The sequence below is a fragment of the Syngnathoides biaculeatus genome, chromosome 9, assembly GCF_019802595.1.
Source record: "Syngnathoides biaculeatus isolate LvHL_M chromosome 9, ASM1980259v1, whole genome shotgun sequence".
Classification (NCBI taxonomy): Eukaryota; Metazoa; Chordata; class Actinopteri; order Syngnathiformes; family Syngnathidae; genus Syngnathoides; species Syngnathoides biaculeatus.
In genome coordinates, this window is record NC_084648.1 from 26,100,372 (window position 1) to 26,123,531 (window position 23,160).

The 23,160-nt window shown below is 44.6% G+C and overlaps 1 long non-coding RNA gene across 2 annotated transcripts; it reads right to left on the bottom strand.

The window, feature by feature from the left end:
- Positions 1-15,504: 15,504 nt before the first annotated feature.
- LOC133506432 (uncharacterized) lies at positions 15,505-18,504 on the bottom strand. 2 transcript variants are annotated; one of them, XR_009796491.1, is made up of 3 exons: positions 18,367-18,504; positions 16,622-16,943; positions 15,505-16,534 (listed from the first exon to the last, which is right to left on the bottom strand). It is a non-coding gene; the product is annotated as an uncharacterized LOC133506432 (long non-coding RNA). The 2 variants fall into 2 exon arrangements; XR_009796492.1 differs by lacking the exon at positions 18,367-18,504 and adding an exon at positions 18,229-18,347.
- Positions 18,505-23,160: the final 4,656 nt, after the last annotated feature.

The following is a 23,160-nucleotide window of genomic DNA, read 5'->3' on the forward strand; positions in this document are numbered from 1 at the left end:
ACTTGAATTCCTACAGCATTTCCACTTTATGCCCTGTACCATCACCTTTCCACCAGTCCCCCTTTCATTCACACACATTTTTCTGCAACTTGCCTTCATTCCTCATCGCCCCAGTGCATAATTCTACCTCTTTAGGTTCTTTCCACTTGCTCTCTACTATAAGTGAGATCACAATGTCCTCTGCAAAGATCATTGTCCACGGGAACTCATGTCTGATCTCATTTGTCAATGTGTCCATGACCTAATAATTGAAAATTTGCTCAGAAGTGATTCTTGATGTAGTCCCACCTCGTCCTTGAAGTCTTCTGTCACTCAACAAGCATATCTCACCACTGTCTTTTTGTTCCCATTCATGTACTTGATTTTTTTCAACATACTTCTTGGCCACTGTTACAGTACAACAGAGCTCCCCTCGTACACTGTCAAAAAAAATTCGCAAGGCACCAAGACACAACATAGTCTATCTCCTTTGGATGCTGGGATCGCTGGTAAAAAAGTTGAGGGATGCTCATCAAACACCTCCCATGGGTGAAAAGGCTACTGGGGAACAGGTGGGTGCCATGTTTGGCTATAAAATGAGTTTCTTTGAATTGGTTTGTCAGTGACAAGCAAAGATGGAGCAAGCCCCACCTCTTTGTGAACATTTGAGAAAATAGTTAAACCTTTTAAGGACAATGTTACGTTGTACAATGTACAATTGTAAGGAATTTGGGGATTTAATCACCTATCCATAATACCCATTCATCCATAATAATAATATCTAATAACGTCCATAATATCATCAAAAAGGTTCAGAGAATCTGGGGAAATCACTGCACATATGCAGAAAGGCCAAAACCAATATTGAATCCCCATGACCTTCAATCTCTCAGGCGGCGCTGCATGAAAAACTGACACCAATGTGTAAAGGATATCACCACATAGGCTCAGGAACACTTCAGAAAAACAATGTCAGTAAATACAGTTTGGCGCTACATCTCTAAGTGCAACTTGAAACTCTACTATGCAAAGCGAAAGCACTTCATAAACAACACCCAGAAATTATGCCAGCTTCTCTGGGCCTGAGCTCACTTAGATGGACAGATGCAAAGTGAAAATGTGTTCTGTGGTCTGATGAATCCACATTTCAAATTGCTTTTGGAAATTGCGGACGTTGTGTCCTTTGGGCCAAAGAGGAAAAGAACCATCCCGACTGCTACGGATTATAAAGTTGAAAAGCCAACATCTGTGATGGTATGGGGCTGTGTTAGTGCCATTGGCATAGGCATCTCATACATCTGTGGAGGCATCATTACTGCTGAAAGGCTAAACCTATGCTGCCATCAGGCAATGTCTTTTTCATGGAACCCTGTGGTTATTTCAGCAAGACAATGCCAAATCACATTCTCCACGTGCTCCAACAGCACGGCTTTGAAGTAAAAGACTGCAGGTACTAGACTCGCGTGCCTGCAGTCCAGACCCATCTCCCATTGAAAATGTATGGCCGCATTATGACGTGTAAAATATGACAACGGAGACCCTGGATGGTTGAACAGCTGAAACTGTACATCAAGCAAGAATGGGAAAGAATTCCACCTACGAAGCTTCAATAATTAGTATCCTCAATTCCCAATTGTTTATTGAATCTTGTTAAAAGAAAAGGTGATGTAACACAATGGTAAACATGACCCTGTCCTAGCATTTTTTGAAACGTGTTGCAACCATAAAATTCCAAGTTAAAAATTGTTTATCAGTTTGAATATTAAATATCTTGTCTTTGTAGTATATTCTGTTAAATATTGGTTCAACATTATTCACAAATCATTGTACTGTATTCTGTTTTTATGTTTTGACACAATGTATTCAGTTAGTATATGAAGAACTTTTACTCCATTACAATGGCATGTGCGACAACGTCGTGCCCTTCGCTACATTTATTTATCTATTTTGCGACGATCCAATTGACTCCAATTCAGGCGAGATAAGGCAGTCATATGACTGGACATGTACCCTCAAAATGAGTTATTTTGGAGAGAATAAAAACAGTCGTGCAAGTGTGTTTACTTTATAGATTCCCCGCAAAAAAAATAAAAAAGCTTCCTCCTGCAACCTTTAAAATTGCAACTGCCCAAAGATGGCTATTTCATCCCACTTCTAACTTGAGAAAAGTTAGTTGCAGATGTTTGCATTGTTGTTTTGGAAGTGGATATAACAACATTAATCCTATCTGATGGTCCAATGTCTGGTCAACAAACAGCTTCTTCACTAGGTCATTTAAGTGAATCGAGTAAATACAATTTCTGTCGGGCCCAATGCATGTGTTGTTGAATTTGGGGCATTAAAAATTTAGATAGTGGTAAGGTGTGTTGATTCCCACATTATTCTTTTGTTGGACGTTCAGACTCTCATTAAAACAAACAAAAAAAAAATCAGACATTACAAGTTCCTCTTTTGCTGAGTAGTTTTTTTTCATTGAGTTCTTTCTTACTCTTTCTCAAATATTATTTGGATGACCACTTTTTACTTTTAACTGAGTTCCTAAGTAACTCTTACTTGAGTACAATATTTGGCTATTCTACCCACTTCTGCTTGTGCGTACTGTAGGTGTGCCCCCTCCCCCACTATCAATGCTTTTAAGCTCATAATCAGCACCCTTTGGATATGATTTAATGATTTTAATTCAGTAATTTTCAGGAAAACGGCATGCCACCCTAAATAAAAAAAAAAAATCATAACTCCACTACAGAAGTATGTTAATGTTATGTTTATTTTCACTCAGCAGCAAATGTAACAGTGGCTAATGCATTATTCAAAGCTTTTTGCAGTTTTAGTAGAGAAGCCTGGAGATGACTACATTGCACACACACACACACACACACACACACACACTATTGAGCCGACCCAATGCAAACCAGAACTTGATGAGATGCTCACTGAAATTGGTAAATGTTCTTTTGTCAGGCGCACAGCAACTGCCGGTCAAGTGGGCTACCTAAGGTTAATATTGGTGTGACTTTTTTTTTTCTATCTGGTCCCCCCCGCACTTCCAAATGGTCCACCATACTTGTTTACATTTGCTTGGGCCTACATTTATTGATTATCAGTCGACATTGCTTACCTGCCTTTTCTCTCCCTTCATATTCAGGGGAACACCACTTTTGGTGATCATGGGTATCCCAGACCTGGTCTGGAAGTCAAGTTTGTATTTAACACAATTGGCGGCTGTCAATCGGTTGTTGCCGAGATGTGGGTGAGAGGCTGCCGTGGAGGGGTCGCCGCCGAGACAGGAGGCCGTCGAGGGGTTGCCGCCCAGACAGGTGGCCGTGGAGAGGTCGTCGCCGAGACGGGTGGCCGTGGAGGGGTCGCTGCCGAAACAGGCGGCCATGGATGGGTCGCTGCCTAGACAGCCTGCCGTTGAGGGGTCACCGCCCAGACGGGTGGCCATGGAGTGGTCGCCATGCCCGAGCGTCGGCTGTGGATCGGTCGCTGGCGAGGCGTAGGCGATAGTCGGCTGTGGCTTGGTTGCCAGCGTGGCATGGACAATAGTCGGCTGTGGCTCGGACGGCGGCAAGGAGTGGGCGAAAGTCAGCTGTGGCTTAGTCACCGGCAAGGCGTGGGGGAAAGTTGGCTGTGGCTCGGTCGACGGCGAGGCGTGGGCATAAGTCGCCTGTGGCTTCGTCAGGGTGTAGCAGGAGGCATAAAGCTGCATTCTACTTGGGTGCCTCCTCTGGCCACGATGTATGGGCCCCAAATAGATGGCCAAACGGGTGCCCCGGAATAGGTTGGAGGAAGGGCACTTGGGCACACGGGATTTATGCACTTGGGGGCTGGAAACGGGGGGAGGAAAAACAAATTGAATGGGACTGAGTTCAACTGGTGGACTTCTGCATTGTGTAGTTTTAAAGACCACGTCATGACACAGTATTTTTCTTGGAGGCAATCTCCATTTATTTGACACAGCTGCCGTGGATAAGGCGAAACAATCACTTTTTCATATCTATAGCACCAATCTAGGACCACAGCGTACGGCGGCGAAATGGGCCCTGAACAAAATACCCAAAATATTATCGAACGTACCTGCCATGAATAAGGTGAACCAAACACTTTTCTGTAAGACCAAGCTAGGACCTAGACAAGTGAAAAATATATATTATCCCCTATACAAAGTGCGAATACTCCTCAAACAAGATGCATTTTACCACAGCATACAGTGGTGAAAGGGGAGGGGGTGAAGACGGTCGCGGTACTTAGTACGAGAGGGTGTGTCCCCTATAAATGCGTGTGGGGCTGCAAGGGCTTAATTACAATGTTCCACTCAAGGTTAATATGTCGGGCAACTATTTACAAATTTTGTGTGATTATAAAAATAGAAGAAAAAAATATACTTTTAACTTTGTTACAGTCACCCCCCCAAAATTACACAAAATTCTGCCATGTTACAGACCACATTCACAAACACAGGCTCTTAGAAAACAACAATAGTGAATCATGATAAAACCTTCCTATTCAAAGGACAAGAGAAGAGGATGGGAAGAGAAATGGAGTAGGGGTAATTCTAAAGGAAGAGCTGGCTAAGAATGTCTTGGTGATGAAAAGAATATCAGATCAAGTGATGAGGCTGAAATTTGAAATTGAGTGTCATATATGATGTGATTACCGGCTCTGCCCCACAGCTAGGATGTGACCTAGAGATTAAAGGGAAATTCTGGAAGGAACTAGACGAAGTAGTCCTGAGCATCCAGACAGCGAGAGAGTTGTGATTGCTGCAGATTTCAATGGACATGTTGGTGAAGGAAACAGGGTGATGAAAAAGTCATGGTTAAGTACGGCATCCAGGAGAAGCGAACTTTGCAAAAAGAATGGAAATGGCTGTAGTAAACACTTTTTGCAGAAGAGGCAGGAACATAGAGTGACCTACAAGAGCTGAGGTAGAAGCACACAGATGGATTATATTTTGAGTAGACAATGTTATCTGACTGTAAGAAAGTGGACGCGGAGAGTGTATCTTGACAGCATAGGATGGTGGTGTATAGGATGACTCTGGTGGTGGGTAGGAAGATTAAGAAGGCAAAGGTTGAGCAGAGAAATATGTGGTGGAAGCTGAGAAAGGAAGAATGTTCTGCGGCCTTTCGGAAAGCGGTGAGACAGGCTCTAGATGGACAGGAAGAGGTCGTGGAAGACTGGACTACTACAGCCAAGGTGATCAGAGAGCCAGGCAGGGGAGTACTTTGTGTGACATCTGGTAGGAAAGGGGAGAAGGCGAGGTGGTGGTGGAACCCAAAAATACTGGAAGTCATAGAAGGAAAGAGATTAGCGAAGAAGTGGGACACTGAGAGGACTGAGGAGAGGCGAAAGGAATACAGTGAGATGTGACGTAGGGCAAAGGTAGAGGTTGCCAAGGCTAAACGAGGCAAATGACGACATGTACACCAGGTTGGACATGAAAAAAGTGGTGGTACTCACCCTAACCCTACCTTCGCGAGAATAAGCGAGTCAGATAATGGATGTATGGATTATCACAGCCTGATGTATTGATTAAATTACTAGTTTGGCGTCCTTATGGTTAATAGTACATTTTTACAGGAACAACAATTATTAATAAGTTATTTCAGTGAGTTATGCAAGTCTTGGTCAAATTGTAATCACATTCCAAATGGTGGAAAGCATCGATATTTTGTGACAGTAATTTTATCTCCTAACTATTGGATTTTTAATATTTCTGGATTTCAATTGTGTGTGGGAACTTACTTTTCTGATGATTTTAAAAGACTCAGACTTTTTTTCAAACTCCACAGAATACAACACGACATAAAAAAATTACATTGTATAGTTTGACAGTAATATCCGTACACTCAAGCCTGATTATCTTGAGACCTGTTCAATCATGAAATCACCTAAGTAGAACCATTTTGACAGAAAGAGGTTAACCAAAATGTTTCAAAAAGCTATAACAAAATGCTCGGATCCTAAGAAGTTCAAGAACAGAAGAGAGTTAAAGTAAAGTAAAGTAAGGTAATCTATCAGTCTGAAAAGGATTCCAAAGTAATTTGTAAAGCTTTAGGTTTCCTGCAACCAAGGTGAGAGCCATGATCCTTAAATGGAGAAAACATGGTGGTCTGACTCATAAAAATGACCCCAAGAGCACAATGATGACTCTTTCAGGAGGTCACAAAGGAACCCAGGACAACACTGAACTGCTGAATAAAGTGTGTAATGTTTTATGCCGAAGAGTCGGGTTATTGATACATAAAAGCGTGATGTCATGCAAGAGAGATGTCCATTTGCCTATTTGTATCACATCGGACTTTTAAGAAAGAGCACTGGGTTCGTTTACGAGCCAAGTCAAATGAATACACAAACTCACTTATAAAGACTACAATGATATTACTTGTGATCTTTCCAAGTAAAAAGTACTCACCCTGCTTTACATGCGCGGAACGATTCCACTATTTTATCCTATTGGATTTCAATATGAAGTTTGTGAAGCGTCAAACTTTTTTGCATCGATCGCCAACGTTTCGCTGTAACTCTGACATTGCGTCCTGCTCAGTCCAAAATCTTAATTCCGTGTACATGTTACCGGGAATACACTATAGAGAATCCACTTCAAACCCTTTCTGTTCAGTCGCCATATTGGAAGATTGTGGGAGATGGCAACTGTCACTAAGGGAGGCAAAGCTGAAGATCACCAGTCGGAAAGGTCCATTGTTCCTCACTGCTTTGTGAGCTCCACCATGTTGTAGCATGCATGTAAACATATACACTAGTTTGCATATATGCAGTGTTTCCCCCAAACAATGTATACACATTTTAAATAATGATATTTGTAAATTATTTTACATGTTAAAAAATTTTGAATTATAATCAACATCAAGTTTAAAATTATTTAAAGGGTGCATGCAATTTTTTTGGGACAACCTGTATATGTAACGGCAGCACGGTGGATCAGATGGAAAGTGTTGGGCTCACATTTGTGAGGACCCAGGTTCAAACCCGGCCTTTCCTGCGTGTAGTTGCATTTTCTCCCCCTGCCTGGGTTTTCTCCATGCTCTCCGGTTTCCTTCCACATCCCCAAAACATGCAACATTAAGTGGACACACTAAATTGCACCGAGGTGTGATTGTGAGTGCGCTTGTTTGTTTTGCTCAACATGCTGAGAAATAACATATAAAAACCTATCCTTAAAAAAGAAGATGTCACATAGCGATACAATTAGCATCTTTTTTTAATTGCTTGAAAGGATATAAAGATTGTGTATGAACACAGCGATAGATAAGACTTTTAAATGTTCTTCATGGTGCAGTGTCACGATGCGGGGCTCAAGGGTGGACCCAAATGCACGACTCCAGAGACAGCAGACAGTACAGAGGACACCTTTATTCGGTCCGAGGTCTGAGATCAGGTAGACAGTCCAAACAATTCGTAGTACCAGTACGAATGGGCTTACGAGGGTGGTCAATGAACAGGCGTGGGTCGGTGCACGGAGGTCAGAAGTCGAGAAAGCAGAAGTGCGGGAACGAGGCATGAAGAGCAACGATCTAGCGGAGTATCTGTCGTCCCCCGGGTCCGATATGTACTGGGTCTAATCAAAGGTCATGAGGCGCAGGTGTGCACCTTCAGATAAGATGGCCACGCCCAGCCCTGGCTGGAATCCAGGAGCATGACAGTACCCCCCCCCCCCTCAACGGCCGGCTCTGGACGGCCCAGGAGCATCAGGGTGAGCCGCGTGAAAGTCCCTGATGAGGGAGCGGTCCACGACGAAGCGGGAGGGGATCCAACAGCGCTCCTCCGGGCCATATCCCTCCCAGTCCACCAGGTACTGGACCCCCCTTCCTCTGCGACGGGAAGACAGCAACCGGCGCACAGTATACACCAACCCACCGTCGACCATGCGGGGAGGCGGGGAGGATTTGAGCGGAGGAGCCAGCGACGACGTGCGATTCGGGCGAAGTCTGCTGACGTGGAACGTAGGGTGCACCCTCATCGACCTGGGCAGTTTCAACGAGACGGCGACCGGGTTAATAAGTTTGGAAACCGGGAACGGGCCAACGAACCTGGGAGCAAGTTTGCGGGATTCCGTCCGCAGCGGGAGATCTTTGGTGGAGAGCCACACTCGCTGTCCCACTCTGAGCTCTGGTGCGGCCCTTCTCTTGCGGTCTGCTGCGGCCTTGTAGGCGCTGCTCATGCGCAGCAGTGTCCTCCGAGCTGCTTCCCAGGTCCGTTTGCAGCGTCGCACCACGGCCAGGGCTGACGGAACTGCGGAGTCTGTGACCAGTGGAGGAAACAGGGACGGAGGGTAGCCATGCACGACATGGAGTGGAGCCATACCTGTTGAAGCGGAGGGTAGAGAATTGTGGGCATACTCCACCCACTTGATGTGCTGGCTCCACGTGCTCTGGTCCCTGGATGCCAGACATCGAAGACCGGTCTCTAATTCCTGGTTAATCCTCTCAGTCTGGCCGTTAGACTCGAGGTGATGACCCGATGTCCGACTTGCTGAAGCGCCGATGAGGTTGCAGAACTCCTTCCAGAAACGGGCGCTGAATTGCGGAACCCTGTCCGAAACGATGTCCTGGGGTAGGCCGTGGTAACGGACGACCTCGTCTAATACCAACTGGGCTGTCTGCTTGGCCGACGGGATCTTCGGAAGCGGCACGAAGTGGACCATCTTGGAAAAACGGTCCACTACGGACAGCACCACTGTGTTCCCTTGTGAAGGCGGCAGGCCGGTGACGAAGTCCAGCGCGATGTGTGACCACGGACGAAAGGGGATGGACAGGGGTTGCAACTCACCAACAGGCCGTAGGCGGGAAGTCTTATTGGCAGCACACACCGGGCAGGCGTTGACGAACTCCCTTACGTCCTTGCTGAGGTTAGGCCACCAGAACCTTTGTTCGACCCCTGAACGTGTCTTCGCCATACCCGGGTGGCAGACCGTCTTGTTGGTATGGGCCCAGTTGATGACGTCTCCCCGCAGAGATGGGATGACGAACAGGCGGCCCGACGGACAATCCGCGGGTGACGGTGTCTCTCCCAGGGCCTCCTTCACCCGCGACTCGATCGCCCAGGTGAAACCGGACACGAAGCACACCGCTGGCATGGATAGTAGCGGCGTCTGAATCCGTGCGCCCTCCCTCGTGGATCCGCGAGAGTGCATCCGACTTGCCGTTTTTGGAGCCTGGGTGGAAAAACACCTTAAAGTGGAAGCGGGTGAAAAATAGGGCCCACCTGGCCTGACGGGCGTTCAACCTCTTCGCAGACTTCAGGTATTCAAGGTTCTTGTGGTCCGTGAAGACAACGAACGGTACTTGCGAGCCCTCCAGCCAGTGCCGCCACTCCTCCAACGCGCTCTTGACCGCCAGCAGTTCCCTATCTCCCACGTCGTAGTTCCTCTCTGCCAGGGTCAACTTTCTAGACAGGAACGCGCACGGGTGGATCCTTCCATCCCTGGGACTCCTCTGCGACAAGACTGCTCCGATTCCTGAATTCGATGCATCCACCTCCACCACAAACTGGTTATCTGGGTCCGGAATAATGAGAACGGGCGCAGTAGTGAAACTTGCCTTGGAGCCTGCTGAAGGCCTCCTGGCAGGTCCCGGACCAGTCGAAGAGGGTATGTGGCGAGGTGAGTGAATGCAGAGGAGCGGCCACGGAACTGAAGTTCCTTATGAATTTCCTATAGAAATTGGCAAATCCCAAAAACCTCTGCACGTCCCTCCTGTTGGTGGGGGTAGGCCACCGCAGCACCGCGTCGACCTTCCCGGGATCCATCCGTATCTCTCCCTCAGCCAGGACGAAGCCCAGGAAGGACACGGATGCCCGATGGAACTCACACTTATCCATATTCACGTATAATTGGTGCTGCTGCAGACGCCGGAGCACCTTTCTGACTTGTTGAATGTGAGAGGTTAGGTCTGCTGAAAAGATGAGAATTTCATCCAGGTAAACAAAGACATATCTGTTCAGGAACTCCCGAAGCACGTCGTTAATGAAGATCTGAAAGACGGCCGGAGCATTTGTCAGTCCGAAGGGCATCACTAGATACTCATAGTGCCCTGTGGGGGTGTTGAACGCCGTCTTCCACTCATCCCCTTCCCGAATCCGCACCAGATGGTAAGCGCTGCGCAAGTCGAGCTTGGTGAAGATCCGGGCTCCCTGGAGGAGTTCGAATGCTGTAGAGATAAGCGGCAAAGGGTACCTGTTCTTGACTGTCCTCGGTAGTCGATGCAGGGTCGCAGCGTGGAGTCCTTCTTCTTGACAAAAAAAAACCCCGCACCGGCTGGTGAGGATGAGGGGCGAATGAGTCCAGCTGCCAGCGAGTCCTCGATGTAGTCCCTCATGGCTTGATGCTCTGGTCCTGTTAAAGAGAACAGTTTCCCTCTGGGAGGAGAGGTGCCTGGCAGGAGTTCAATCGCGCAGTCGTATGACCGATGTGGCGGCAGAGACTTTGCTTTAGATTCAGAGAAGACCTCCCGTAGGTCATGGTAGCAGGATGGCACTGCGGTCAGGTCCAGGACGGTACTAGGTTCTGTTAGCCGAACCGGCGCAACTTGAATACCCCTGTCTCTCCGGACAGCGACACACCGACTGAGACAGTCCTCTCCCCAAGTCTTGATCTGACCCGTGGTCCAATCTATGTGCGGATTATGTTCTTTGAGCCACGGGCTGCCCAAGATGATGTCGCTACTACGTGCGTCGAAGACATGAAAGCTAATACGCTCCGAGTGAGCGTCCGGAAAGCTCATACGTAGCGTCTGAGTGCGATGTGTAACCCGACAAAGGAAGTTGCCGTTGGCGGCATAGGCGTGACGAAACCGTTGCGTGGGGAAGGGTGCTGCCCCCAGCTCCTCGACCACGCGGGGATTTATCAGGTTAGCTTCCGACCCAGAATCTATGAAAGCCGTCACAGTGCATGAATGGGAGTCCGTTCCCAAGGTGAGGTGAAGAAGGGACCTCCCTGACCCCGCCGCGGTGTACCGCACACTCACCGGAGCAGAGATCCTGATGTCAGAGTGCCCTGGTCGAGTCGGGCAGCGGGCGATCAAGTGTCCCAAATGCCCGCAGTAAAAACAGCGTCCCTCTCGTCGCCGACGTAAGTGCTCCTCCGCTGAGCCGCCAAGGCCCTCCACTTGCATGGACTCCGATGAAGCTGACAACACGGGTGGCCGGGAAGCGGAAGCAACCGAACTGCGACTCTCCCTCTCCTCCTCCCTCAGGCCTTCCATCTGTCTCTGCACGGTGAGGCGCTGGTCCACCTTGAGGGCCAATGCGATGAGGGAGTTAAGCGAAGGCGGAAGATCCATGGCCACGAGGTGACCACGGATTTGTGGGGACAGTCCCTCGTAAAATGCGTCATGGAGGGCTTCCTCATTCCAGCGGCTCTCGGCAGCCCGAATCCGGAACTCAATGGCGTAGTCGGACACGCGGCGATGTCCCTGGCGAATTGTCATGAGCGAGGACGCCGCCTGGCGTTCCGGAGCCGCGTACTGGAACACCTGGGTGAGCGCGCAGACTAAGCTCGCCCATGAGCGGCAAGTCTCTGAGTTACGGCTCCACTCGGCGGTGGCCCATGCCTCCGCCCTCCCTGTCATGTGGGAAATGACGAAGGCGATTCGGGAGCGGTCCGTGGGAAAAGCGGACGCTTGCAGCTCAAAGTGGAGATCGCACTGCGCCAGGAAGGGCTTGACGTTACCGGAGTCGCCGGAGAACCGCTCTGGTCAAGAGAGCGGCGTGATGGTGGCACGGAAAGGCACAGGAGCGGCCGCGCTAGCTTGGGAGGCTAGCCACGGTTCCAGCTGGGTGCAGAGCTCCTGGATCTGGTGAGTCATACCCTGGAGAGCGGCCTCTTGCTCACCCAGGCGTTTGCCCTGCACTTGCAGCGCACGGCGAATGGCTTCAAAGTTGGCTGGGTCCATGTTCTGGCTAGATCGTTCTGTCACGATGCGGGGCTCAAGGGTGGACCCAAATGCACGACTCCAGAGACAACAGACAGTACAGAGGACACCTTTATTCGGTCCGAGGTCTGAGATCAGGTAGACAGTCCAAACAATTCGTAGTACCAGTACGAATGGGCTTACGAGGGTGGTCAATGAACAGGCGTGGGTCGGTGCACGGAGGTCAGAAGTCGAGAAAGCAGAAGTGCGGGAACGAGGCATGAAGAGCAACGATCTAGCGGAGTATCTGTCGTCCCCCGGGTCCGATATGTACTGGGTCTAATTAAAGGTCATGAGGCGCAGGTGTGCACCTTCAGATAAGATGGCCACGCCCAGCCCTGGCTGGAATCCAGGAGCATGACATGCAGAAGAGTTGCATTGTGTTTTGTACCAATTCCCCTTAGCAAGCACAAATAGAATATGGATCTGTTTTTAAGCATTTGATGCACGGTAATGTTTTTAATTAGGTTCCTGCCTTTGAAGTAAAATATAATTGGGCATGAAGATAAATAAGTGAAATCATAATTACTGGAGTTTCAATTGTTTGCAAGCATACAGTTGTGTCAGCATTTTGAACAGAAATGAGGCTGTATACCCCCCCTCAAAAAAGGCAAGAAGTTCCCGAATGGATAGATGGATGGATATATACAGTGTATATAAAAATAATTTCTGAAACATTTTATTGAATCCACTTACATTAGATATTGATTACTGATGTATTTTCTTTGTGTGAACATTTTAGCCATTTGGCTGAATCTCGATTTCTTCAGGATGTTCGCAGCCTCTGGCTTTCAGTCAGCTGCCACAGTCTGCAGGCTTTTCACGACCCCAAACAGGATAATCCGTATTGCAAACAGATAACTAGATGGATTGTTTTGGATCAGAGTCACATATTAAACAGAAACACCAAAAGCACACTTTGGTGATGCTATACTTTTCTTAACTCAATAAATGTCAAATCACTTTTTTCATTTGAGTTTTATAACGCCCATCAGTAGTTTATATTGGCTACAATTATAGAGCACCACAACAGAACAGTAAAATATCACGATAATTGTAATGCTCCTGCTAATAATAAAAAAAGATGATGTAATAAACAGAACCTGTCTATCCATGTACTCATTTGTGTTAGGGGACGGTGAATGACACAATGGGGAACTACACAATATAACTTTATTCTTCAGCTCTATTCAAACTCCCTTCACAGTGCAATAATTCCCTCTATTGGTGAAAAGGTTGGTACTGCAGGGATAAATATTAGGTAGTCGTCAAACATACAGTAATCATTCAGCTGGAATGAGGATTTTGCTTCTTGCCGTGAGACTCCTGGTTGTTACTTTCCGTTAGTGGGATTTCAAGTTGGATATTCTGTCTCCCACGCAAGCATTGCTGGTTGCAACATGCTTTAAGATGGGGAGGGTTTTGAAAATAGATTAAAATAGATCATCTCTGTCAAAATTAAAGCATAACATCACCATCAACAATAGCTGTCACGAACAAGTGGGGTGGGGAAGGATCCAAACCAGAATCAGCTTTAATGCCCAAGTATGTAACAAGTAACAACACACAAGGAATTTTTCTGCGGCAGTCGGTGCCACCCTGGTAAGACATTCAGAACAAACAAACTAACAAGAACACGGAACAAGAGACATTCAACTAATAGGAATTGTTCCTTAGAAAGAGTCACAGATGTGCAAGATGCAGTCGTCTTCATTTAGAGCAGTTCAGAGTGCCACATTATGCCTCAGATTATGTTAAAGGAATAGTCCACTGAACAATGAAAAGCCTTAATCCGATAGGTCACGTCATATGTACTGTACCTTGAAAATTCTAGGTTACTCTGATATCATTTAGTAATGATTTTATCGGCAATTATGAATTTTCCTGGGCGCCGCCATTTTGGCGAGCCACATGAACTACTTGTGTGGATGTGACGTATTCTGTGCATAACCAAAGAAATCACCGCCGATTTGTAGTATCATCACATGCAGTACCACCACCATTGGACACCTGAAAATACCCTACTGTATCGTGAAATTTTGTCATAATTCGGATAGAAATAATGCGAGGAAGGCTCGGGGGCATATTCTGCCCAGTAAGAAAAAGAAACATTTAAGGACCCAGTAGCTGGCGAAGTGTGGTCACTCTGAGCCGTACAACATATGTACATGTGTATTTGCGCATGTATTTAAGATCAACACTTTTAGAGTACAATAAGTCTCTGAATTCTTTTAAATAACATTGTTATGATGTTACTAACCAATGATGACAAAACAACTTCTAACCATTAATGCTTTCATATGACATTCAAGCGTTGAAACTTTCATCCGTTCAACGTGACCGTAATTCAATTTGATTTTCCACCATGATGGTACGATGGTGAACAGTTCTTGCCAACAAAGGCATGTCTTTTATCCGTTTGAGTATCTTGTCTCTATGCGAAGTCGGCAAAATGTTGATTGGCAACGTCGAGTACAAATGTTTTGGCATACTCTCCATCTGTGAATTTAAACACACAGCCGAACCCTCCCTCTCCACAAAGGCTGTCCATTCTTGTTGAAAACTTTGGTACTCCTCATAGTTTTTTTCCTTGAGCGACCTTTGTCAAAAGTTTTCATAATCGTTGTTCCATCGTCGACTCTTCTGGGCATTTTTGTGTATTCTTGTTTTCTCTTCTCAGTCATCTCAGTGTCCCACTTTTTTTGATCTAACCTCTTTCCTTGTATGCTTTTCTGAACTTTAAGGTTCCACCACTGAGTCTCCTCCCTGTTCTTACCGGAAGACACACCAAATATACCAGAAGACAAACGAACTACATGCACATGGGGCATCTACAATCTTATGAAGGCAAATTATCAATTATCATTAAATAGGAAAATTGATAATTAGCCACTTGTGTCCTCTGATGCTCATACTTAAATAGAAAAACTCCACATTGCTTTCCAATATTTTATAGACAAAAAGTGTCTCCTTTTCAGACTGATTTCCATCGCTGCAATAATGTTGCTGAAAGGATATCCACCACACTGTACAGCAGTCAATGTGAGGAGAGGATTACATATTTGTGGAGTCTTCGTCCTGCCTGAACCATCTGCTGTCTGCAGTGTGGTCGTAGGAATAGTGCTTTGTTCATGCGGGTGATCTAAACCAAGAGTATGGAATTTTGGAGTCAGTCAGTCGGAGGAGATGACAAAGAGGAAGTTGCGTGGGGTGATGACCCCTTTTATCCTATTCTTTTAAACAGATTTAAACAAAGAACTAGCTGAATTGTCAAATTTTACAAAGAACTCTGTGGGTTTCTTTAAGTGGCAATTAAAATCTAAAATGTACTATTACTATATCCATCCATCCGTTTTCAGAGCCACTCATCCTCACAAGAGTTGCGGGAGTGCTGAAGTCAATCCCAGCAATCATTGGACAAGAGGTGGGGTATACCCTGAACAGGTTGCCACCAAATCACAGGGCACATTGTCACGAACATGGGACAAGGGGTAAGGACCCAAATGCAGAACTCTGAGGCCATGACATGATTTATTCCAGGCAGAGGTCATACACAGGAAGGCAGTTCAACAAAAGCGAAGGCACAAAAACACGTGGCAAATGGCAAGGCCACAAAAACATGAAAACAGGGTCGGATAACTACAAGGCAAAAACAAGACTTAAATATACATGGTTATGGTGGCACAACAATGCTGGGATGTGGCAACGAAACAAATACTACTCACAATAACCTCGTACCTCACACTAGACTCACACAGTCTCACACAACAAACTGGCAACTAGTAACACAAAATGCAAGGCTTAAATACGTGGCATAGGTTATGTTGTGATTTCGAGCTAACACACCATGGTAATCACATAAGATGAATCTGTATTCCAATGTATATATAATCATCAGTACAATCAAATAAAAAGTTTTCTTTAAACATAAAATAACTCATTTATTAGTTATCTATTGTACATGATAATAAATAAATTAAAATTATGAGCAAAAAGGGCATAAAAGGTAACACAACATATTGTAAAAGCTTTTTAACTTTGTGACCATGATTAACAACTGTCTGTAAAAATATCTTCATTGTCTTACAAAGTCAATTCCGATCTGCGGCATACATGACAAAACCATAGTATCCGATCGGATACAACTATTGAAGATGGCTATTCTGAAGGTAAAAATGTTGAAAAATCAAATCCACTAGGATACCCAGGTTAGGGAGCCAAGATCTATTTCCAGGTATTCTGACAATGGTATAGGCTTCCAGTGTCCATCCCACAAGGTCACACCATCTTGTTCCTGTGAGGTACATCTGACCCTGTATTTGATGACTTTTCTTGAGGATGAGGTTGTCATTTTGTACTTTTGAAATTACACCAGAATAACAACAAAAGTCAATGTTAAAGTAGCATTAAATAGTATATTTATGGCAGTGTAACTTCTTGACCAGAACAAAGTTCAATTATTTTTATCTGTACTCCTGAATATGGACACTTGACCTTAATCAATTGAGGCACTAGGTCCTGGGCCTCTGATGTTTGCCAGAGTATCTTCCCTCTTGATGGGGGAACAAGGACAATGCCATCTGGAGATTCCCCATGGACCCCCAACTCGTGAAGCCAGATACCTGAATAGTTAAAGGAAACTAGATATTTTTGATGCACACAGTGTTTTGATTGTTGTATATAGCAAATATGGTAAACATGTGACACACCAGTTTCACATACAGCACCACCCAGTTGATCCAGGTTGAGTTGCTGGGCATCAGCTTCATGGGTGATTCCCCCATCCCCCATTATTGCTGCTGTTAGTACTAAGGCAAATTTGGAAGCTGTGATATGGAGCCATATTATCGCTGACCACATGGGATTTGTCCTCTGTCAAGAAGTAGCTTCTGCAGTCTGTTGTATGACTGGAGGTGATGCAACCAGAGCCATTCTCCGCTTTAATGTACTCATGACTGACCAGTAGATCCTTGACTACGGCAGTTGGAGGCTTAATATCTGTTGGTTCCGGATCAGGTATCCACTTCAGACCTGTAAATGAGGAAAAAAATATACAAGTACGATATTATCAATATTCCACATGAAATTCTTGGTAAATATTACACCTGCCTGAATTTTTTAAGTTAAGTTTCTATTGGTAGATATATATAATGAAATACATTAACCAATACATCTGCACAACTTGCATAGTTCTTGATGCACAATCTATGTCATCAAATTGTCTCCTCAGTACTCTGTCTAGCAAGCCATACATTTCGAATATTTCTGATGGGTTTGTGACAGATCAAAACAGACATTTATCCTTGGTTCGACATCAAATGAGAGTTCATGGGTTGCAGTACTCTGGAATACCAGTGGGTGGTGCTTGTGTGCACATTTGATCTTAAGCAAATGTTTTTTTTAATTTACATCCCATTGTCATAGGTCCCCTCATGGGCTGCAACTACAGTGGTGCCTCGGATCTCGAACACAGTCCATTCCAGAAGGCCGGTTGAAAACCGAAACGTTGAAAAACCGAAGCGCGTTTTCCCATTACAATGAATGGAAAATTAAATAATTTTTTTAAAGCATTCTTTTTTTTTTTAGGTTTTCCTGATAATAAACTGCACAGTAGAAATACATGTATAGTTTAAATACTTAATATAATTAAATCATTTAAGAAATATATTTATTTTTTTCCTTAAAATGTATGCTTTAGCAGTACAGGATTCTAGGCTGGGAGTGCATTGCCATATCTGTAGCGACTTGGCCCCCAGCCTTTAAAACCTTTTTTTTTTTAATTAAAAAAAGTGCAGAATAACTTTAAACAAGCAATAATAAGGGGTGGGATGGGCAAATGCAGAGAAGGTATGTAACGTAAAATTTTTTTTACTTGCAACTAGAGGTAGAGTTAATGGAAAAAAAGAAAAAAAACAATGCAAAACTGTTTCAAATTTCTTGGTCGGGATGACTCGCCCCTCTTTAACAAAGAAAGAATCTAATGTAGACTGTTTCTGCCGTCATTTGAGCACCTTCCTGAAGTGGCTCATAAAAACTTTATTGAAATTTTGCAATGCTCTGCAACATTCGGCTTTGTTAGGGTGATGGAATTCTACAAAATTACGGATTCCAATTAGCGCAGATAGCTTTAATATCGGCACTTGAGACATCCTTCCTGTCTTCAGCCTCATCAGACGACATCTCCTCGCTTCCTCGCCAAAACTATCCCCTGCTAACGGCTGCTCGTTTACGAAAATGAGAAGCAACTTTTCAACTTCCTCCAAGATCTGTGGCCTCTGTTTGGTCGTCACGTTGCACCTTTTGCAACATCACTTACTTTGAGGGCATCCTTGTGTTTCAGAATGGTTCTGATCGTCCATTTCGCCATGCCATACTTCTTCGATAGCTCAGAAACATGCACACCAGATTGATATTCAGCTATCAAATCCTTCTTGAAGTCGACAGTTTTACGCACCACTTTCCTTTTTTCAGCACCAGCAGTTCCACTTGCCTTCTTTGGAGTCATGATTGGGGGTTAATATTGCTCAATTATAAGAAAAAAAAAGTCACTCTGCGTGTAGAGGAGTGTGTGGGTCAACTGGTTGCGTTGCATGTTTTTTTTTTTTTTTCGGAGGTGCGTTTGAGAGCACAAGAACAAATCGTCGTGGGTCAGCTGGTCGGGTCGTCCGAATACTGATTTTCGTTCGAAAACCAAAGCAAAAACATCTTGAAATTTTCGTTCGAAAATCGATTTGTACGAAAACAGAGACGTTCGAAAACCGAGGTACCACTGTAGTTCAAACGAAGACAAAGACTTTTGGATGATTTTAAGGGGACCTGCTAATTAGTTTAGGGTCCACTCGGCATATTCTTGTCGGAGTGTCACCACATGAGGGCTTCGAAGAGTCAAAATCAGAATAAGCTTTATTGGCCAAGTGTATAAAAATACACAAGGAATTTTTCTCCAGCAGTCGGTACTGCCCTGGTACGACATGGAGAACAAAGAACAACAAAGCAACAAGAACAAAGAACAACAGACATTTCTATTTTTAGGAACTATTCCTTATAAGGGTTGTGCAACATGTAAAATCTTTTTCATTTAGGACAGGTAAGAGATATGTGTGTCAACATCCCACATTGCGTAAAGCTTGTACAGAGTCCTTTTATCCATTCCGGTTCCCGTTATAGACCGGTGCAATGATGAATTGAATGAAAGTTGTGCAAAAAAGCAGGTTAAAGTGACGAATCGTGCAATAGTCTACAAAATATATTACTAATACTAATATTGATTGGACAAGCAGGATGTGAGTGAGTGTCCCAACAAGGAAGAAAATGGTAAATTTGGTGATCAAGAATTTAATGACTTAATTGCCAGAGGGAAAAAAATGTATGAATCCCTGCTAGTTTTTACTTGCATTGATCTGTAGCCTTTTCCCAACGAAAGGAGCTGGATGAGATGGTGGCCAGAATGTGGAGGATCTGAAAGGATCCTGCCTGATCAGGACCTAGTTCGCGTTGCGTGTAAGTCCTCAATAGTGGGTAGAGTGGTGCCGATAATCCGTTCAGCTGTTTTTATTGTCCGTTGTAGTCGGAGTTTGCCCTTTTTTGTGGCCGCCCAAAACCAGACTATGATGAAGGTACACAGTACTGATTGGATTCAATCTATCAACTATCAAGGAGTCACTATGTTATCTCAGGTTGCACTTTGTCACCGATTTTGTTCATATGGACACAATTTCTAGGCGCACTTGAGGTGTAGAGGGATTTGGTTTGATGGCCTCAGCAATGGATCCCTCCTCTTTGCAGATGATGTCGTTCTGTTGGCTTCATCAAGTCATGATCTCCAATGCTCATTGGAGTAGTTTGCAGCAGAGTGTGAAGTGGCAGTGTTGAGCCACAGCTCCAATACATTGAGAGGAGCCAGTTGAGGTGGCTGGGGAATCTGATCTGGATGCCTCCTGGACGCCTCCCTGGTGAGGTGTTCTGGGCATGTCTCAACGGAAAGAGACCCCGAGGACGACCCAGGACATTTCCGAGTTCCTACATTACAGAACTAGGGTCAGTAGTTTTTTTTTTTAAACAAATATTTTTACTCTGGAGCCGCACAGTGGGTTAGCTGGAAATCATTGGCCTCACAGTTCTGAGGTCCTGGGTTCAATCCTGGCCCCGCCTGTGAGAAGTTTATCCGGCCACTCCGGTTTCTGTTCACATACCAAAAACATCAACATTAATTGGACACTCTAAATTGCCCCGAAGTGTGATTGTGAGTGCGGCTGTTTGTCTCTATGTGCCCTGCGCTATGCTGGCAACCAGTTCAGGGTGTACCCTGCGTTCTGCCCGTTGACAGCTGGGATAGGCTCCAGCATTCCCGCGACTCTTGTGAGGATAAGTGGCTAAGCAAATGGATGGCTGGATGAACACAATGAAAAAAATCTTATCTGTCTCAGCAATTTGGAGAACATCTGGTTGCATTTTTGCTATATATTAGCAAATTAACTGGTAGGATTTTATCAATTCTCATAAAACTTACATACCTGGGTGAAAGATTTTCAGCAAATTTTAACAAATCGGTATTTACTGTTGTTCATACACCCAGGCGCAAGTTTTAGAGTCTGCAATTAATGCATATTTTGGGGACGTGGAAGGAAACTGTCGTTATTCTCATTATTATTGTTGTTTTTTATTATTATTATAACCATGTTGATGTTTCTTTGTCAAAAGCGTAATTTTATAATTGCAAGTGTAGTGCAACTTTGAAGCACTATTTTTTTTTTTTCACTTATGATTGTATTCAGTTTTAAGGAGCTGGTATGAGAGAAGAAAAACTAATTCTAAAACATGGAATTATTCTACTCATCTGTGTTAAGGTCCCACATGGGAAGAGGAACAGATTAGTCTTGCGCAATATCTCAGTATCTTTGGTGAACTCTCATGTGCCGAATCAAAGTGGTCACTACCTTCCAAGGAGGACATTTTTCATTCTGTGAGCTCCATGGGATAACACTTTCAACAATTCTTAATACAGTTGAATCTCGGGCAAAGACTTCTCATGTTGTTAAATTGATACATACATTGATACATAGAGAACAATGTAGTGAAGGACACATGAACGAATAAATGAAGAATAAGTAATGTGTAGGCAGCATGATGGATAATTCATACTTATATCAATAATAATAAGGCGGCACGGTGTCTCAGCTGTAAAGCATGGGCCGCAAAGTTCTGAGGACCTGGGTTCAATCCCGAACCTGCCTGTGTGGAGTTTGCATGTTCTCCCCGTGCCTGCGTGGGTTTTCTCCGGGAACGCCGGTTTCCTCCCACATCCCAAAAACATACAACATTAATTGGACACTCTAAATTGTCCCTAGGTGTTATTGTGAGTGCGACTGTTTGTCTTTATGTGCCCTGCAATTGGCTGGCGACCAGATCAGGGTGTCCCCTGCCTCCTGCCCGTTGACAGCTTTGATAGGCTTCAGCACTTCCCCCAACCCTTGTGAGGATAAGCGGCAAAGAAAATGGATGGATTGATAAATAATGTGTCTGAGTGCCTGGAAGTATCTTTTGCTTACTTTGGTAAGGGTTCTCATCTGTCAAGGCAAACATAATAGAGGGTCACAACCTTTCTGGCTGCATCTCCCCGTGCAGCAGCTGCCATATATAAACAGAGTTGACTGAAAAATAAACATCTCATCATGATCAAAATTGCAGTACAACAGTTGCAATGATCTGTTCTGGGCATAATTACAACCACGTAAAATATTTGAGTGAGGACAGATGTCTCCCAGTTGTTTGTCTTTTCATTTGTTTCTCAAACTGCCAGTCGTAGTCCTACAGAATCGTAAGAAAAATGGATAGCATGGTCCATCGATAAGGACTCTTCCTATTTTGTTTTACATTGGTTAGCATAAACATTTCCCGTTCTACTTTCTGGTATTTGGTATCCCAAATGCTCACGATCCTTTGACAGTTGTCTCCTTTTCTTCTCCAATTCAACATGAAAACCAGTGACAGTAACTACCTATCACTATGTGATGTACAATCATTTTCAAAATCAGAAGCCAATGAAATGAGTTTGTTCAACCATTGTTAAAAATCATTTCAAGAAGGTGCTTGGTTACCAAAAATTATTGCAATATCTCCAAATTGTTAAAAGTCATGACAATTTTGGTACATATTTTGGCAAGAAGCATGAAAAAGGTGAGTTTCCTTAGCAGTGCCACCAATCCGCGACTCGGCCCATGAGTTTGACACCTGTGCTTTACACAAACCACAGGGCTGAATCACAACCTGACTATTTAGATCAGATTCTATTGATTCAGTACACTAGGTACAATTTTCATTCCCAAAACAGGACCAGTGTCTGAAACTGTCTTGTTTCCGTTTTTTTTTTTTTTTAACACCTCTGTGTTTGTAACCTCGATCTTTTCATCTGTTCTTCCTCCTTGTGAAGTATTTTTCTGTTGAAGTTCTTATTTATTCAACTGCTCTTGCTGGGTTCACTCCTTGTTCCGTTACTCATTGACTTTTAGCCACATGGCCTTTCCCTCGTCCTCTCCTTTACGTCTGAGGGCTTTTTAATTTTACACACCTGTTAAAGAATCTTTAGTTTTTTTAATCTGAATTATCACACATTCTTCGACTCAGTAGTTGTTTATTCAACACTGTGTCGCCCAGATACTGACTTCTGTCCTGAGTCCAGCCTCCACCCCTCTTTCCCACAACGTCATTTTGTGACTCATCTTCCTTCTCTCTCATTTTCTTCGTTCATCAACTTTTCAAAGTATTCTTTCAATCTATTTAGCACACTGCTGGAACCAGTCAACACATTTCCATCCCAACCCTTAATCACCCTTGCCTGCTGCACAACCTTCCCATATCTATCCCTCTGTCTGGGCAACCAGATCGTTTTCTCCTTCTTTCTAGTCTAACCTGGTGTACATGTCATTTGGCTCTTTTTAAGCCTTCACCACCTCTACCTTTGCTCTAAGTCAAATGTCAGTGTATTCCTTTCGCCTCTCCTCAGTCCTCTCAGTGTCCCACTTCTTCTTCGCTAATCGTTTTCCTTGTATGGCTTCCTGTATTTTGGAGTCTCCTTTTCCCCTTTCCTACCAGAAGACACACCAAGTTCTCTCCTTGCCTGTAGCAGTCCAGTCTTCTGGGAGCTCTTACTGTCCATCAAGACCCTGTCTCACATCTTTCCGAAAGGCTGCACAAGTCTTCCTTTGTCAGCTTCCACCACATGGTTCTCTGCTCAACCTTTGTCTTCTTA